This window comes from Molossus molossus, unplaced genomic scaffold (assembly GCF_014108415.1).
Source record: "Molossus molossus isolate mMolMol1 unplaced genomic scaffold, mMolMol1.p scaffold_m16_p_6, whole genome shotgun sequence".
Lineage (NCBI taxonomy): Eukaryota > Metazoa > Chordata > Mammalia > Chiroptera > Molossidae > Molossus > Molossus molossus.
The window spans coordinates 50,184,326-50,202,889 of NW_023425399.1; the positions used below are offsets into that span (position 1 = coordinate 50,184,326).

General features: G+C 38.8%; 1 non-coding gene across 1 annotated transcript; it reads right to left on the reverse strand.

Moving 5' to 3' along the window:
- Window positions 1-3,372: 3,372 nt before the first annotated feature.
- On the reverse strand, window positions 3,373-3,478 carry LOC118619401. The gene has a single exon (XR_004957181.1). It is a non-coding gene; the product is annotated as a U6 spliceosomal RNA (small nuclear RNA).
- Window positions 3,479-18,564: the final 15,086 nt, after the last annotated feature.

Genomic DNA, 18,564 nt, shown 5'->3' on the forward strand with positions numbered 1-18,564 from the left:
TTGTTAATTTGATCCTTTGATTCATTTAACCTGCTGTAATTTTTTCTACTGTATTCCTCATTTTAGATATTGTATTATTAATTTCTGACTTGTTTATATTATGGTTTCTATGTCTTTCTAAATGCTTACTATCTTTTTTGTTTTTTAAGTTTTTTTTTTTGGTTTTTTTTTTGTTTTTTTTTCCAAATCTTTATTGTTGGATGTAAAATGTATTACAGATGTTCCACATTTTTCCCCCATTGACCCCCTCCTCCCCACTCCCGCCCCCCTCCCACCTTTTCCCACACTATTGTCTGTGTCCATTGGTTATGCATATAAGTTCTTTGGTTTATTTCTTCCCACCCCCCCAACCCCTTTCCCTTTGAGGTTTGTCAGTCTAGCAATGAGTTTGTGCTTCTTAATCCCTTCACCTTTTTCACCCATTCCCCCAACCCCCTTCCCAACTGGCAACCAATAAAATGTTCTCTGTATCTATGAGAATGTTTCTGTTCTTCCTGTTCATTTTGTTTGTAGATTCCATTGTTGATAGATATGTATTCATTGCCATTTTGTTTGTTCATACATTTTATCTTTATCTTCAAAAAGACCCTTCATCATTTCATATAATAACGGTTTGGTGGTGATAAACTCCTTTAACTTTTTCTTGTCTGGGAAAGTTTTTGTATGTCCATCGATTCTAAATGACAGCTTTGCAGGATAGAGTAATTTTGGTTGTAGGTTCTTGGTTTTCATCACTCTGAATATTTCTTGCCACTCCCTTCTGGCCTGCAAAGTTTCTTTTGAGAAATCAGCTGACAGCCTAATGGGTACTCCCTTGTAGGTAACTAGCTGCCTTTCTCTTGCTGCTTTTAATATTCTCTCTTTGTCTTGAACCTTTTGCACTTTGATGATGATGTGTCTTGGTGTGGGCCTCTTGGGGTTCATCTTGTTTGGGACTCTCTGTGCTTCCTGGACTTGTATGTCTGTTTCCTTCACCAAGTTAGGAAAGTTTTCTGCCATTATTGTTTCAAACAGGTTTTGAATTTCTTGTTCTCTCTCTTCTCCTTCGGGAACCCCCAAGATGCGAATGTTGGCACGCTTGAAGTTATCCCAGAGGCTCCTTACTCTATCCTCATTTTTTTGGATTCTTTTTTCTTTTTGCTCTTCTGATTGGGGATTTTTTGCTTCCTTATATTCCAAATCGATGGTTTGCTCCTTGGATCTACATACTCTATTATTGAAGCTGTGTAAATTATTCTTTATTTCAGTTAATGCCTCCTTTAATTCTAACTGTGTATCCATGATTTCTAACTGGTCCTTTTTTATGCTCTTGATGCCCTCCCTAAGTTCACTGAGGTTCTCACTAAGTTCATTGAGCATCCTTATAAGCAGTATTTTGAACTCAGTATCTGTTAGGTTGCTTATCTCCCTTTCGCTTAGTTCTTTTATTGGGGTTTTGTTCTGTTCTTTCATTTGGGACCTGTTTCTTTGTATCCTCATTTTGGCTGCCTCCCTGTGTTTGTTTCTGTGTATTACTTAATGAGAGGTATGGGGCTAGCTGAGACCCGGTGCTGCTCGTTTGAAAGAATTTAGGAAAAACCTGAAGCAGAATCCAAGACCGGCCAATCCTATGGTTAAGCAAGTGGCAACAGCTTGTTGAAGTTGTGTGGGGCGGGGCGGGGCCTCAGGGAGTCACCAGGGCGGGGCTACGAGTGTGAGCCAGGTTGCTGGAGTCCCAGATATGGCTTCTGGCTGCCGTCCCCGGGAAGGGCTCACCAAAGGAACAAAGGCCTCTGACAGCACGTTTGTCCCCGAGGAAGCCCCCTCTCCAGCTCTCGCTCCAGTGCCAAACAGCTCAGTTCTTCCCTGTGTGTCTCTGGTGCCCCTCGAGCTGCCTCCCCTCCGAGCTTAGAGGGAGAGAGTCCGATAAGTCCGTGCGCCGGCCCTTTAGGGAGCTGCCTGGGGCTCCAGCCGCTTCAGCTTCCCTGAGCCTCAGTTCCCGCTGGTTTTTCCAGCCAGAAGTTATGGGGACTTCTCTTCCTGGCACTGGAACCCTGAGCGGGGCACCTGGTGTGGGACGGGGACCCCTCAGTCCTCAGGAAGGACCTTCCCAGCCGTGGGATCCTCCTGATTTTTATCCACCACGCTTGGGTGTGGGACCAGCCTGTCTCGCCGCTGCGCGCTCCGCCGCCGCCGCGCCGCCGCCCCCCCTCGCGCCGCCCCTCCTACCGGTCTGGATGTAGCTGCTTTTTTTTTTTCCCTTAGTTCCGTAGTTGTACGACTTCCATTCAGCTTGATTTCAGGCGGTTTTGAATGATGGTTGTTCTGTTGTTTAGTTGTAACTTTGATGTGGTTGTGGGAGGACGCGATACCGCGTTTACCTACGCCACCATCTTGACCGGAAGTCTTTTTTAAGTTTTTACTGAGATCATTCTTCTTCCCTTAAGGTCTTTGAACTTCCTTATAGTCATTGACAAACTCTGCATCTGGTATCTTGGTTGCTTTCATTTCATTATTTTTTTCTGTGGATTTTTCTTCTTTTTTTATTTGGAATATATTTCTTTGTCTCATCATTTTGTCTCCGTGTATTAGATAGTTTTTCTATGACTCCCAATCTTGTTATGATGGCTTTATGCTGTAGATGTCTTGTTGGGCTCAGTGTACAATCGTTCATGTCCTCTGAGCTTGATGCTCCAGAAATATTTATTGTGGATTTAGTGCACCTTCCTTTTGTAAATGTGTTCTGAATACTGTAGGCCATTTCTTGGATAGAGTTAACTCTTTGGCTGATAAAATAAACTTCAATCATTATGCATGAGTAGCTGTGTATGGGCTGTCCTCCAAGATGGAGTTGTTCTCAGAAGATTCTTCTGGCTGCCTAAATTTCTGTTTGGGTATCCCACTTATGTGGCTAGTTGGGTCTAACTCTGGTGTTACCTGAAACCCACAATTGGTTGTGTGTGTGTGTGTGTTTTGTTGTTGTTGTTTACTTGGGCAGTGTTCAGATATAGGTCAATGTCAGATGTTGAATTTGACCAGCCTTAGGCTACCTATCTGGATCTACCATGCTTATTCATTGTTTGTGGATGCATCTTCTGGGCATAGGTGTGCATCAAAGGGGCCAATCTGTGTACAAGATTTGGCTTCCTTCAACATAGAGATGGGGGCAGATGCACAACATGTCTGAGTCTTCCTGAGGTCTTCCTTTACCTGTCAGCTACTCTGCCTCCTCTAGAAGTTGCCTGGTCTTCCTCCAGAGCCTTTAGTTAAAAGACTGTAGCATGGGCCCAGGCAGTTCACAATGCACATATCCTTTCAAAGGTCACAACAAGGGTGGGGTAAGAGGGGTTGGGAGAATGTGGCTAGTGGGTTCTTTACTTGAGGGCTTTGCCAAAAAATATGGAGTGCTTCATGAATTTGTGTATCATCCTTGTGCAGGGGCCATGTTAATCTTTTCTGTATTTGTTCCAATTTAAGTGTATATGTTTCCGAAGAAAGCAACTTTTAGCCTTTATTTAAAAATTACTACCATATGATGGATATGATAAGGTAAAAGAACATTGGATTTAAACTGTATTTCTAACATAAGAATACATTGAATTTCCCTGTCTAAATGGCTTAAGGTTTTTCTTATTGATATTTGTGATGAAAATTAAGATTTGAATTTGTCCTTGGTAAGAAAGCTTCATAACTAAAGAAGTAGTTTGTGTTAACAAAAATATCCCTCATCTCCCCCTTTTTTTTCCGTCTTAGGATTTGGGGATAATAAAGATCGGTGGGCTTTGAACTGCTTCTAGAACTATATTTATGGTTTTTCAAAGATTTGTAAGATGAGAACAATTGCTCTCAAGATTTAAGTTATAACTTACTTGACATTATAGGTTAATCTACTTGTCTATCTACATAAGCTTTATATTTTTTTCTTTTTCTTTCAGTATAAAGTGTTATGTTAGCTTAAGTTGAAAGATCTTCAAAAAAATGTATTATGCTTTTGAATCTTTAGCTTCCAATTTTTCCAAGTTTCTAATAATACATTATTTTATTTTTTTTTTTTCAAATATCCTGCGAGGTTCTAGGTGGGACAAAATCATTTCTGGCAGTATTAAACAATACCATAGACTTAAGCAAATGTAAAGGTCATTACTTTTCAAAACCTTTCCTTCTGTAAAAAACAAAACAAAACAAACAATAAAAAAACCTGACAGCTGGCAAGTCCTGGTTTCTCAGTAAGATACATGCTATTTCCATTAATAGGGATAAAAGATGCAATCACTTCGCATCAAACTTATTCAAAATATACAAATTCACCTATAAATTAATACTTTAATTTATCAACAGTTTTTACTTTTGCAATACTAAGTATTGGAAGTATTTCGAGACAGATAAAAAATTCATGTAAAGTTGATAGAATTATTTTTTTTTAACGTAAAACTTGTTTAAGCATTCCTGTTTTCATAATCTTATCAGTCATTTCAGTTCTATGTTCTTTAAATCTATTTGTATGTTTCCACAAATAGGTTTTATTTTTTTAATTATTTTATTAATTTTTTTACAGATATTTCTTCTTTTTTCCCAATTGACACCCTCCTCCTCGTTACCCCTCCCCCAGCTTTGTTGTCTATGTCCATTGATTATGCATACATGCATATAAGTGCTGTGGTTCGTCTCTTGTCTCCCAACCCCCTCTCTTCTGGGGTTTGTCAATCTGTGCCCTACCTCTATGTCACTGGGACAGTTTTGTTCATCACTTTGTTTAGTTCATTATATTACACAAATAAGTGAGATCATGTGATATTTGTATATTTGTCTTTCTCTGCTTGGCTTGTTTTGCTTAGCATAATACTCTCCAGGCTCCTCCATGCCATCTCAAAAAATAAGAGATCTTTTTTTCTTATAGCTGCATAGTATTCCATTGTGTACATGTACTACTGCTTTTTTATCCACTCATCTATTGATTAACACTTGGGTTGTTTCTAGATCTTAGGTATTGTAAATAGTACTGCTGTAAACATAGGAGTACATATATTCTTTCTGACTGGTGTTTCAAACTTCTTAGGGTATATTCCTAGAAGTGGGATCATTGGGTCAAATGGCATCTCAATTTTTAACTTTTAGGGATAACACCATAGTGTTTTCCATAGTGGCTGTACCAGTCTGCATTTCCAGCAGCAGTGTACTAGAGTCCCCTTTTCTCCACCCCATCGCCAACACTTGTTTGAAGATTTGTTGATGGAGGCCATTCTGAAAGGTGTGAAGTGATACCTCATTGTTGTTTTAATTTGCATCTCTCTGATGATTAGTGATGTTGAGCATTTTTTCATATGTCTCTTGGCCATTTGTATGTCTTGTTTGAAGAGGTGTCTATTTATGTCCCCTGCACATTTTTTAATGAGCTTTTTCTTCTTTTTCTTCTTTGTCTTCTTTTTCTTGAACTGTATGAGTACTTATAAATTTTGGAAATTAATCCCTTATCTGATGCATCATTGGCAATTATGGTCTCCCACATACTGGGTTGTCTTTCTAGTTTGATGATTGTTTTTTTTTTTGCTGTGCAAAAGCTTTGTAGTTTGATGTTGTCCCATGTGTTAATTTTTCCCTTTGTTTCTGTTGCCTTAGGTGTTGTATCAGTGAAAATTCTGCTGTGTATGATATCTAAAATTTTGTTGCCTACATTTTCTTCTAGAATTTTTATGGATTCATGAGTTATATTTAAGTCTTTTATTCATTTTAAGTTTATTCTTGTGTATAGTGTAAGTTGGTGGTCTAGCTTCTTTTTTTTTTGCAAGTAGCCGTCCAGTTTTTCCAAAATCATTTATTGAAGACACTGTCTTGACTACACTGTATGCTCTTGCCACCTTTGTCAAATATTAATTGAGAATATTTCCTTGGGACAATTTCTGAGTTGTCTGTTCTATTCCATTGATTTATCGGTTTGTTCTTGTGGCAGTACCAGGCTGGTCTTATTACAGTGGCTTTGTAGTATAACCTGATATCTGGTAATGTGATTCCTCCTACTTTGTTCTTTTCTTTTTCAAGATTCCTGTGGTTATTCGGGGTCTTTTGGTTTCATATAAACTTTTGGAGTGTTTGTTCTATTTCTGTGAAATATGTCCTTGGTATTTTGATGGGGATTGCATTGAATCTATAGATTGCTTTGGGTAGTATGGACATTTTAATGATGTTAATTCTTCCAATTCATGAACAAAGTATTTGCTTCCACTTTTTTATATTTTCCTCCATTTCTTTTTTTAGTGTCCTGTCGTTTTCTGTGAAGAAGTCCTTTACTTTTTCAGTTAAGTTCATTCCTAGGTATTTTAGTTTTTTGCTGCAATGGTAAATGTGATTTCTTTTTCAGCTTCTCTTTCTGTGAATTCATCATTGGTGTATAAAAATGCATTGACTTCTTGATGCTAATTTTGTATCTTTCTACCTTGCCAAATATATTTACTAACTCTGGTAAATTTTTCATAGAGTCTTTAGGATTTTTTATGTATAATATCATGTCACCTGCAAATAATGACAGTTTCACTTTCTTTTTTTCAATTTAAATCCGTTTTATTTTTTCTTCACGTCTGATTGTTGTGGCTAAGATTTCCAGTACTATGTTGAATAAGAGTGGTGAAAGTGGGCATCCCTGTTTCATTTTCATTCCTAAAGGGAATGCTTTTAGTTTTTGCTTATTGAGTATGATGTTGGCTGTAGTTTTTCAGAAATGGCTTTTACTATGTTGAGATATAATCCTTCTATTCCTACATTGCTAAGCATTTTTATCAGAAATGGTTGCTGGATTTTGTCAAATGCTTTTTCAGCATCTATTTATATGATCATATGTTTTTTATATTTTATTTTGTTTATGTGGTGTATCACATTTATTGATTTGCAAATATTGTATCAGTCTTGCATCCCTGAGATAAATCCCACTAGATTATGATAAATAATTTTCTTTGATATATTGCTAGATCTGATTTGCTAATATTTTGTTAAGGATTTTTGCTTTTGTGTTCATCAGGGATATTGGCCTGTAGTTTTCTTTCTTTGTAATGTCTTTATCCAGTTTTGGAATTAGGATTATGCTGGCCTCATAAAATGAGTTTAAAACTATTCCATCTTCTTGGGTTTTTTTAGAATAGTTTGAGAATGGGTATTAGATTTTCTTTGAATGTTTGGTAAAACTCCCCCTTGAAGCCATTTGGGCCTGGGCTTTTGTTTGCTGGGAGTTTCTTAATTACATCTTCAATTTCTTTTTTTTTTTTTTTATTGATCTGTTCAAGTTTTCTACCTCTTTCTAGTTTAGTTTTGGGAGGCTCTGTGTTTTTAAAAAATTGTCCATTTCTTCCAGATTGTTCAATTTGTTGGTGTTCATAGTATGTTTCAATGACTTTTTGTATTTCTGTGGTGTCAGTTGTTACTTCTCCTCTTTCATTTCTGATTTTGTTTATTTGGTTTCTCTCTTTTTTGTTTCTTGATGATTCTGGCTAAAGGTCCATCAATCTTGTTTATTTTTTTACAAACAAGCTTTTTGTTTCATTGATATTTTGGATTGTTTGTTTTTGTTGTTGTTGTTCATTTATTTCTGTTCTGACCTTTTCTATTTTTTTCCCCCTACTAGCTCTGGGTTTTTCTTTGTGTTTACTTTAAGTGGTAGAGTTAGAAAGTCAATTAGGAAATTTTCTTGTTTTCTGAGGTTGGCCTATAGTGCTATGAACTTTCCTCTCAAGAATGCTTTCGCTGTGTCCCATAGATTTTGTGTTGTTGTGTGTTCGTTTTCATTGGTTTCCAGAACATTTTTAATTTCTTCCTTGATGTCATTAGTAACCCATTTATCATTTAATAACATGCTGTTTAGCCCTCAAGTGTTTCAATGTATTTTTGTGTTTTATTGTAATTAAGTTTTAGTTTCATGCTACTGTGATCTGAGAATATGCTTGATATGATTTCAATTTTTTTGAATTTGTAGAGACTTGCTTTGTGTCCTAACATGTGGTCTGTCTTTGAGAATGACCGATGTGCACTTGAGAAGAATGTATATTCTGCAGCTTTGGGGTAAAATGTTCTGTAAATATCAATGAACTCCAACTGATCTGGTTTGTATTGTAAGGACTCTATGTCCTTGTTAACATTTTGTTTAGCAGATATATCCAGTGGTGTCAGTGATGTGTTAAAGTCACCCAGTATGATTATATTGCAATTGGTCTCTCCCTTGAAGTCCTCTGGAATTTTTATTTTTATTAATTTTTTAATTTTTAATATTTTTTTGTTACAGATGTATCTCCTTTTTTACCCCATTGACACCCTCCTCCCCATCTTCCCTGCCCCACCCCCGGCTTTGTTGTCCATGTCCATTGGTTATGCATACATGAATATAAGTTCTGTGGTTTAGCTCTTCCCACTCCCCCACCCCCTCTTCTGAGGGATGTCAGTCTGTGCCCTACTTCCATGTTTCTGGGTCTACTGTATTTCTCAGACTGCTATGTTCATTATATTCCATATATAAGTGAGATCATGTGGTATTTGTCTTTTTCTGCTTGGCTTATTTCACTTAGGATAATACTTCCCAGATCCCTCCTTGTCGTTTCAAAGGATAAGAGATCTTTCTTTCTTACAGCTTCATAGTACTTTATTGTGTATATGTACCACAGCTTTTTTATCCCAGAATTTTAAAAATATATTGGTGCTCCTGTATTTGGTACGTATATGTTTACCATTGTTATATCCTATTGTTGGATTGATCCTTTAAATATTATGTAATGACCTTCTCTGTCTCTTATTATAGCCCTCGTTTTGAAATCTATCTTGTCAGATATGCGTATTGCTACACCAGCTTTTTTTTCATTTCCATTTGATTGGACAATTTTTTTTCTATCCCTTCACTTTCATCCTGCGTGAGTCTTAAGTAGTGAGATGGGTCTCTTGTAGACTGCCTATATATGGGTCATGTTTTTATTTTATCCAATCTGCTACCCTATGTCTTTTGATTGGAGCATTTAATCCATTTACATTTAAGGTAATTATTTATAGTTATTTGTTGCCATTTTAATTTTATGCTAGTATTCCTCTTTCTTTCTCTCGCTCTTTGTTTCTTCTTACAACAGTCCCTTCAGCATTTCTTGCAGTACTGGATTGATGGTGGTAAGTTCCTTATCTTTTTTTTATCTGTAAAGTTCTTTATTTCTCCTTCAATTTTGAATGACAGCCTCGTTGGATGCTGTAATCTTAGATTCGGACCCTTTCTTTGAACTACTTTGTACATGTTATGCCATTCTCTTCTGGCTGCAGTGTTTTAATTGAGAAATCAGCTGACTGTCTAATGGAGCTTCCTTGTAGGTAACTTTCTGTCTCTCTCTTGCTTATTGTACAGGCCCTACTGTAGCCCTGGTTTCTCGCCAATCTTGTGAGCAGCTGGATTTTACAGGTCTCATTGGAGCCCCTACTTCTCATTGATTCATGGGGAGCTGGATAACACAGTGTCCTCTGGAGACCTGGCTTCAAGTCTATCCCATGGGCCGCTGGGTCGCACATGTCTGTCTGGAGCCTCAGCTTCGCACCACTCTTGTGGTTCACTGGGTCTCACAGGTACCTCTGTATTTCTGGCTTCACACCACTCTTGTTTGCCACTGGGTTGCATATGTCCCTTTGTATCCCCAGCTTTGCACTGCTTTTTTGCACCACTGGGTTACACAGGTCCTTCTAGATCTCTGGCTTTGCACCACTCTTGTGAGCTACTGGGTCACACAGACTCTATGGATCCCTGGCTCCCCAATGCTCTTGTGGGCAGCTGTACTGCATAGGCCCAGATGGAGCTCCAGGTCTGCCACTGGTGGCTGGGGAGTGCTGCTACCTAGTGGGACTCAGCTCCTGTTCATCCTTTGCTGTAGTTTTTGGGGATGGTTCTCTGTTGCCAGTCTGTGCTTCAGTTGCCTGGGGATGGATGTTTGCTCCCCAGCCTCTGTTGCTGGGGGTATATCTTGACTCTGATAGGGCTGCTACCATGGGAGATGGTGCTGGGATCCTAGCCATTTGTGCAACTGGCACCTTGACAGCTCCACCAGTGAGCACTGGTCTGTGTTGACACAGGGTGTCCACTATTCTGATGGTGCCAGGTACACTGGTGGGCTCAGGTTGCTGGGCCCTAGGTGCTCCCACTGCCTGCTCCCAGGGAAGACCTGAGATCTTCCAAAATGGTGGTACTGCCCTAGACAGTTTGGCTCAGTGGTTGGAGAATCGGCCTGCGGTCCAGAGAGACCTGGGTTCGGTTCCTGCTGGGGGCACGTACCTCAGTTGCAGTTTGTCCCTGGCCCTGGTTGGGTTGTGCGGGCGGCAACCATTGGATGTGTCCCTTTTGCTCTGATGTTGCTGTCTCTCTCTCTCCTTCCCACTCTATCTAAAAGAAGTAAAAAAAAAATGTTATTAATTTTATTAATTGATATTTTTCAGAGAGAGGAAGGGAGAGGGGAAGAAAAAGAAAAATATTGATGTGAGAGCAGAACATCTATTCTCTGCCTCCTGCACAGACTCTACCAGAGATCCAACCCACAAACCAGGTGTGTAACTTTACTGGGAATAAAACCAATTGCTATTTTTTTTAGATTATAATTTTCTTGGCAAGCCTCTGGTAGAATCCAAGTCATAAATGTAGTTTAGCTCACATTTCTGTCTGACCACACTTCAAAGTTTCCAACTTGATAGTTACCAAACCAAGTTCTTAGAACTAAAAAATTTTAGGTTGTCTTTAATATTTTTTTTTTCCTGAGCAGAAAATCAGTGTATTGTCACTTCAAGAAAAACATCAGAAAAAAAAAAAAAAAAATCAGACTGCTTAGTGAAAAATCGGGATAATTGATCAAACAGAAATATTTACTATTAAAATTTTACATGCTTTTTAAATTCCTTGATAAAGTAATTTGCTTTGCTTACTTAATAAATTTGCTTATTTTGCTTCAACACAGCTTTCTATCACTGTTCTTTCCTGTGAGAATAATAAGTACTTAGGAGGGGAGAGACTCCCTCTGACTTGGGCCTCTGGTAACAGCTTCTTTAGTAAAATGTTTATTTTTGTCCAATGCAAGCTCTGATCATTGTTTTTGTGCATCTAGAATAACACACTTTTAAAATGTCCCCTTTTAGACTTCAACCTTCTAAAGCAGACTACACTCAAGAAAGCATATAAACTTTATTATCATGTAATATAGTCCCCACCTTGCTTTCTGCCACCTTCATATAGTCTTTCTTATGTTCTCTTCTCAATTTCAAGCCAATAAAAGAAACTGCAAAACTGTCACTCTCTAGAGCACTTGAGATCTTAATTTCTGGCATATATAATCAGTTTGGTTCAAATAAATTCTTATAAAAATTCTTTACAGGTTTGGATTTTTCTTATGTTGACATACCAAGCACGTTTTAGTATCATGCATTAAGGATTGATTCATGTCTAACTTGCCTCCCCAGAACAGGATTTCTTTTGCAAAAAAAATTGGGCAGTTACCCAAGTCCCTTCCCAGATTGTAACTCCTCTTTTGAGGATAACCAGTGGTTTCCAAGCCCTCTTGACCTCAAAAGTATAGCCATGTCATGGTTACAGCTATAGCAAATGTGTACACTTGCATGTGCATAATAACATTTAAGGCAGTTTTCAAGATGGAGAAGAAAGAAAAAGAAAACAAGGCTATTTGGGAAGGTAAGGATATGGTAAAAAAAAAAAAAAAAAAAAAAAAAGGGAGGGATTAAGTTAAAGCACAGACATTACTCATTCCTTCTCTAATGCTCTTTCTTTCTTCATGTGGATATTAGCGTATTACCAATATTATTTTTGTTCTTTATGAAACAAGTGATTCATTACATTATTGTTCAAGAAGCACCACCTCATGTGACTGAGGCATAACACTTGTTGAAGAGGCTGTAAATTTATTTTTTCATGGTGGTAAAGAAGGGTAGGTCTGGTACTTACTCACTGCTTTATTAACCATGGGGAGAGTTAGCAGCAGCTAGGAGAGGTGACTGAAGATCTCAAACTCTTCTACAGCAGTGACCTTCACTCATTAGGATATTAAATAAAAATGGGGTGTGGGGTTGGAAGATGGATGATTAGTAACCTTGTGTTAATGCATTCTCGCTATCTGGCCAGCCTAATTGCAATTGAGTGCTTCATTTGCATGTGAGTAAGATAAGGTTTGCATGGGTGCACTAAGGGTCCTAGGACTCAGAATGTCTGTGTTTGTTATTTTTTAGTTTCAAAGTCGCTTTCCACTGTGAAAAGCAAGAGACAAAGCTAGGCTGTTGCAGAGAGGCCATCTTAAGGAAATAATTTACATAAATCCACTTATAACCTGGGGGTACCAATCTGCAAATAAATGGGACTGTGTCCTAAAATCAGAGCATTTGCTCTCTTGCACAGCTCCCTCTCACTCCAAGCAGCCTGTGTTTGTAGTTCATTGCGTTGCACCAATCCCGGCAGGCTGAGAGACGGCAATGGGGAGCACAGTATTTCTCATTTAGAAATATTTCAAAATGATAGAAAAACTGAAAACAGAGATAACCAGTTTTATACGTGATCTTGGGTAGTCTTTTAACACCACAATTGTTACTGATTGAATAACAATCAAACAGTAATAAAGGTGTTGTAAAAATGTTTGGATGTTACTAACCATAATCAGTTCACTTTAAGAAGAGAGATTATTCTAAATAATCTGGGTGGCCTGATTAAATTGGAAGGCCACAAAAGCAGAATTGAATTTCCCTGAGGAAAAAGAAAAAAATTCTGCCTGTGGACAGACAGCAGATCCAGCATGTGCCCCAGAGTTCCATTCTGCCTTTCCTGAGGACATTCTTTTTTTGCCTTGCCATTCACAAAAATTGTACAAGCCAATGACGTGCCATAAATACTTTGTGGTTCTGTTTCTCCAGTTTAACCTTGACTGATATACACCAATATACCAATTGTCAGTATTGGCTTTAACTTTCATATATATATAGATATATATATATATTTATATTTATATATATATTTATAAATATATATATTTATATATATATATTTATATATATATTTATAAATATAATATATTTATATATATTTATATTTATATATATATATGCACACACACACACACACACACACACATATTTTAAAAATATGCCATTTAAGTTCAAGTTTGCCAAAATTCACAAATGCCCTTAATTCATAAACAGCTTTAGGCTCTGGCCGGTTTTGCTCAGTGGTTGGAGCATTAGCCTGTGGACCAGAGTGTCCCAGGTTCAGTTCCCGCTAGGGGCATGTACCAAAAAAAAAAAAAGAAAAAAAGAAAAAGAAAAACAGCTTTAGGATATCATAACTTGAATAGTCTGGTTTTCCTTTTGATTTTGGACTCTAGTTTCTTACTATCTTCAATGTTTTTAAGAAGATAAATTTTTGGTCAGAATTTTTGGTTGTTTCTAGTGCAAAGTTATTCTGATCCCTATTCTATCTTATTTCTAAAAATGAAAGCTCTTCCTAGGCTTGCCTGAACTTAACAGCAAACAAACGAAAAATAACATGACCTGCTTTAAACAAGTTGGCATATGAAAAAGCAAGCATATATTTTTGTCTTTTATATTTCAGGAAAAGGATCATTGCAAGGTTCCCTTATATACACTACAATAATTTAATTGTATAAAATACAAGACTTTATTCAGAAATTACTTTCTCAACAAACTCAATCACACAAGAATCCAAGAGTAAGTATAAAATAATTCTGCATATTCTAATTAGATGGCCAAAGATTTGTGGGAGACATTTTGCACGGCATCCATTTTTTTAAAATCTGCTCTGCCATCACCTTCCCCAAGGCAGGATATCTCTGCCTTCTGCATTTCTTTATCTCTACATTTCTTTAAGTAAAATCTGCTCTGCCATCTCCTGCCCCAAGGCAGGATATCTCTGCTTTATCTCTGCATTTTGAACCATTTACTCAGTCTTTTGTTCCACCCGTGCTTGGGGTGGTTACTCAATAACTATCGCTTGATAACAAATGATCTTGTTTTTCCTGCCCTATATATTGTGTAAATTTCCCCAGAATAAACGAGACTTGATCAGAGCCCTGTCTTGTCTCCATTTCTCGTGTCTCTTGTCCCTCCTCATCCTCACTCCCCCTCTAGAGTCCTCGTTGCTCGACCTGCGGGACGGGTCAAGTGGCGCCCAACGTGGGGCTCCAGCATGGGGGATCCAGTGAAGGACGCCGTTCGAGTGGCCGGCAGAAAGGAAAGCAAAGAAAAATAAAAGAAAAGAGGGAACGACGTGGGAACCTGCTGCGTCTGCACCCCTCGGGTAAGTGAACGGCGATCATAGGGCAAGAAATGAGTAAGCATGAATTATTTGTGGAACAGTTAGGTCATGCATTAAAGGCACGAGGAGTAAAGGTGAAAGTAAAACATTTATGTAAATATTTTGATTATATCAAAGATCTCTGCCCTTGGTTTCCTATTGAGGGAACTATTGATCCAAAGAGATGGAAAAGGGTAGGAGATGCCTTACAAGATTTTTATAATACCTTTGGGCCGGAGAAGGTCCCTGTCACAGCATTTTCATATTGGAACCTCATAAATGAGCTATTGTCTCAAAGGCAATCTGATCCTGTGGTAGCAAATGTCGTAGAAAAAGGACAAACTATATTACAGGAGACAAAATTAACCCCAGAGCCGCCTAAAGACAGTAAGGAACAGGAAGATTTAATTTCACTGGAAAGTGAGGAAGAAGAGGAGGATGCAGTAGCAGAAGTAAGGGTAAAAATTAAATGCAAAACCCCAAAAAAGAAAAAGGCAAAGGAATTGGTGGTCGGAACTAAACCTAAAATTTATCCATCCCTTACTGAATTAGAGGTTGAACAGCACATCTCCAGTGAGGAGGAGAGTGACGACGAAAATAAGAGTAAAGATGACACACCCAAGGCCGACCCTCGAGAGGTTGGCTGGGATGATTTAGCTGATCAGGCTGCCAGATATCATAATAAAAGTTACTGGCCACCCCCATATACAGCTGCCTTGCCCTCAGCTCCTGCTGCTTTCCCTATCATTGATCCTCAGAAACAATTGAGAGATAAAATAGAGTACTTAAAAGAACAAATAAAATTAGAAAAGGAACACCAAGATTTAATTGGACAATTAGAAAGGCTAAAAACTGGGAAGCCTGCTCCACCTTTGAACAATCCTAACAGGCCAGCCAAAGGGAATAATAAACAAAAGCCACTTAAAACTCCCCCTGCGCCTCTTTTACCACTCTTAAATGAGGAGCCTGAAGCGTATCCTGTAACAGAAGTAACAGACGCACAAGGCCAGGCTTGGAGGCATCATACTGGATTTGACTTTAAAGTTATTAAAGAGTTAAAAACTGCTGTAGCTCAATATGGTGCTACTGCTCCTTATGGCTATGGCTATTCTTGAGTCCGTAACTGATCAGTGGCTTACACCCAGTGATTGGCAGACTTTGGCTCGAGCTACTTTGTCAGGTGGAGACTACCTATTATGGAGGTCTGAATATGTCGAGGTCTGTCGCGACATGGCCCGACGGAATGCACAGGCTAATAATGGATGGAACTTTGATATGCTCATAGGAGAGGGCAATTATGCCCTGAGTGATAATCAAATGCGGTATGACCCCGGATTATTTTCTCAAATACAATCTGCAGGCACTAGAGCCTGGAGAAAGCTCCCTACAAAAGGAGACATGAGTGCTTCGCTTACTAACATTAAACAGGGCCCAGACGAGCCTTTTGCTGATTTTGTCCATAGATTAATTACAGCCGCTGGTAGGATTTTCGGCAGTGTAGATGCCGGAGCTGATTTTGTTAAACAATTAGCCTTTGAAAATGCTAACGCTGCCTGTCAGGCTGCCATTAGACCTTATAAAAAGAAGACAGATTTAAGTGGCTATATTCACCTATGCTCTGACATAGGCTCAGCTTATCAGCAAGGCTTGGCCATGGCGGCTGCCATGCAAGGTTTTACAGTTAAGCAGTTTCTGGCACAGCAACAAGGGAAAGGGAAATGTTTTAATTGTGGGGAAATAGGACATTTCGCTCGAAACTGCAAAGGAAAAAGGGATTCTACACCCAGTACCAAACCAGCCCCTGGGTTATGTCCTCGCTGTAAAAGGGGATATCACTGGGCTAATGAATGTAAATCAAAGAAAGATATACAAGGGAATCCATTGCCTCCGCTTCAGGGAAACGGGAAGTGGGGCCAGCCCCAGGCCCCAAAACCCAAACAAATCTATGGGGCAATGAGTTTTGTTCCTCCAATCAACAACAACAATCCATTTCAGACCTCTGCCGAGCCACAACAGGGAGTGCAGGATTGGACCTCTGTTCCTCCACCTACTCAGTATTAACCCCTGAAATGGGAGTTCAGGCACTATCAACAGGAATTTATGGACCTCTGCCTGAAAACACTTTTGGGCTCATTCTAGGTCGTAGCAGTGTTACATTGCAAGGGCTACAAGTGTTTCCGGGAGTAATTGATAATGATTATACTGGAGAGATTAAGGTTATGGTTGCCTCTCCTCGAAACATTAATACCATTAATTCTGGCCAGCGCTTTGCTCAACTCCTGCTTTTACCTATGTTGCCCACTACTAACAAGGTTGTTGGAGGACAAAGAGGATCTGGAGGGTTTGGATCGTCCAATGTTTATTGGGCTGAGACCATCACTACTCAAAAACCTATAATGACCCTATGGTTAGATGGAAAGGAATTTTCTGGGCTCATTGATACAGGTGCGGATGTAACTATAATTAAGAAAGAATGTTGGCCATCCTCCTGGCCATTAGAAGAAACTCTTACTCACTTAAAAGGTATTGGACAAAGCACCAACCCAGAAAGAAGTTCCAAACTCCTAACTTGGAAGAATTCAGAAGGCCATCAGGGAACCGTCCAGCCATTTGTCATAGCAGGCCTTCCTATTAATCTTTGGGGTCGTGATCTATTATCTCAAATGGGAATGATCATGGGAAGTCCAAACACTGTTATTACGGCTCAAATGTTAAATCAAGGACATGTACCAGGAAGGGGTCTGGGTAAAGTCAGCCAAGGCATAATCGAACCTTTAATCCCTACAGGAAACACTCAGAGAACAGGATTAGGGTATTTCTCCTAGGGGCTGCTGATTCTCCTGTAACTCATGCAGACAAAATAAGTTGGTTATCTGATAGTCCTGTGTGGGTTGATCAGTGGCCTCTGAGTGCTGAAAAATTGCAGGCTGCACATCAATTGGTACAGGAGCAGTTGGCAGCTGGACATATAACAGAAAGTAATTCCCCATGGAATACTCCTATATTTGTCATCAAGAAAAAATCAGGAAAATGGAGGTTAATACAAGACTTAAGGGCTGTTAGCAAGACTATGGTTCTGATGGGAGCGCTACAACCAGGCCTCCCTTCCCCAGCAGCCATCCCTTTGGGATATTATAAGATAATAATAGACTTAAAGGATTGTTTTTTCACTATACCTTTACATCCGGAGGATCAAAAAAGATTTGCATTTGGTTTACCATCTATTAATTTCAAAGAACCTATGAAAAGATATCAATGGAAAGTTCTCCCCCAAGGCATGGCTAATAGCCCTACCCTATGCCAGTCATTTGTTGCTACTGCCCTTCAACAAATCAGGAATGATTGGGCACAGATGTATATTATTCATTACATGGATGATATCCTCATTGCAGGTGAACAGGAATCTCAGGTTCAGCGATGTTTTGCGGAAATGCAAAAGGCCTTACAATTCTATGGCTTAATTGTCGCCCCTGAAAAGGTGCAAGTAACTGACCCATATACATATTTAGGATTTCAGCTACAAGGAACTCGTATTTCATCCCAGAAAATAGAATTACGATTAGACAAATTACATACACTCAATGATTTCCAAAAGTTACTCGGGGATATTAATTGGCTAGTTCCCTATTTAAAACTTAGTAAATACGAATTGAGACCCCTGTATGACATCTTACAGGGAGATACTGACCCTAACTCCCCTAGACAACTTACCCCAGATGCACGGCAGTCATTGAAAATAGTAGAACAGGCCATACAAAATCAGGGTACCACATTTATAGATTATAGACAGCCATTAAAGTTTATAATCTGTGCTACTAAACAATCTCCTACAGCCGTATTTTGGCAGACATCTCCCCTACTATGGCTTCATTTGCCTGCATCTCCAAAAAGGATTCTAGAACCATATTACGCAGCTATTTCTCAATTAATAATGCTAGGGAGAGACCAAGGTAAATGTTATTTTGGAAAAGAGCCTGATGAAATAATCTTGCCCTATACTCATCAACAAATTAACTGGCTAATGCAAAGTACTGAAGAATGGCCCATTTCTTTAGCCTCATATTGTGGGCAACTTGATAATCATTACCCACCTAATAAGCTTTTAGATTTTGCTAACCGACATGAATTTATCTTCCCTATCAAAACATCTCATAAGCCTCTAACTAATGCTTTATTAGTGTTTACCGATGGGTCCTCTAATGGGACTGCAGCCTATGTTGTTGGTGACTCGGTAACTCAATTCCATACACAATGTTCATCTGCTCAACTTATAGAATTACAAGCAGTTA